Genomic DNA, 1,434 nt, shown 5'->3' on the forward strand with positions numbered 1-1,434 from the left:
GGATGAGGAGCCACCCCCCTGGGGCAAAGCAGGGAGATGGCATCGGTCAGGGCCTCATGGCCTCAGAGCCAGTGGCTCACCGGGGCTGTGGCTTGCCCCACTCACCCTCCTCTACCGGCCGCCGCTCAGGCTCGTGACCGCACCCTTCTCTGGAGGGTTACCCTTGGCCGACACGGACCAACTTACCCAGGGGTCACGCTGCCTCTTCCACACAGTCAATGACCGACCGAAGGGCGCGTAAGACCCCCGTCTCAGACGTAAGCGCCAATCACAAACCCAGCCTGGGGGGCTGGGCCGAGGGACAGGTCACCACCTGGGCTGAGCAGGCCCCAGCTGGCCGGGCCTCCACCTTGCCCCACGCTCTGGATCACTCAGCCTGGGTTTCTCTGAGGGGTGCGGCCCCCGGCCAGCGTCTTCACGAGACCCGGTTCTTCTGCCCCAGGCCAGGACACAGTGGCCAAGCTCAGAGCCTGGGGCTGCAGCGCCCCCTCAGCCCCACACACAAGCTGACCTCAGGACAAAAAGTGAGACGGGACCCGCGGCAAAGTTGGAATTGCTTTTATTTGGGCGAGCGCCGCAGGCCCGCCGTGGTCGGGTTAGTGTTCTGTCCTCAGAGGCAGCCGAAGCCTGGGCCTCCACCCGCCACCTACCTGGGTTAGTGGGACGTGCAAAGCTCAGTCGGAGAGCAGAGGCGGGGGCGGAAGCCACCAGGGCGCGGGGCTGGATGGAACAGGACTGGTGGCACCGGGCTGGGCTGCCTTGTCCCCAGGCCCAACACAGGGACTGAGGAGCCCTGGGAGAGGCAGGCAGGCAGGCAGCACCCAGGGTGGGGTTCCACAGGTTCCAGGGGACAGTGGGCCCACGGAGGGCAAGAGGCCTGCAGAAGCCCAGTCATTCCCGGCCGGCACGCCCAAGAGCTGGGCAGTGGTGAGCCTTTCACCAGGAGGGTCTGTCTCCCACCCCAGGTCTGGGTCCTCAGGGCCTGGGGTGCGAAGGGGGACACAGAAGGCACTTACTAGGGAGCTGAGGCTGGAAGGCTGAAGCCAGAGGCGTGGGGTCTCGGGCGCAGGTTGGGGGCGGGGAATGGAGCCGGGAACAGGCTGGGGCCTGGCCCGGGGCCAGCTGGGTCTGCAGACTGGACCCTCATCTTCCCATGGGGAAGGGGCTTCCCTGGGCAGCCTAGAAGAGATGGCTGACCCAGGACTCCCTTCCTCCCTCCCCAGCAAGGCCCACTGAGCAAGCAGGTCAGTCCCGGAAACGGGAGAAAACGCTGGCGCTGAGGGCCCTGCTACTGGCGGGGCCGATGCCTGCTGGCCGAGCAGGTGGCTGGGGGTTGGGTGGGGCCGGCCTACAGGGCTGGGGGAACCTCGCCCAGATGGAACCCCCCCGGGGAGATGAGAGGGCTGAGTTGGGGGCCCAGCTCTGGACCCTCCA

This window comes from Neophocaena asiaeorientalis, unplaced genomic scaffold (assembly GCF_003031525.2).
Source record: "Neophocaena asiaeorientalis asiaeorientalis breed wild unplaced genomic scaffold, Neophocaena_asiaeorientalis_V1.1 scaffold177, whole genome shotgun sequence".
In the NCBI taxonomy this organism is placed as follows: domain Eukaryota; kingdom Metazoa; phylum Chordata; class Mammalia; order Artiodactyla; family Phocoenidae; genus Neophocaena; species Neophocaena asiaeorientalis.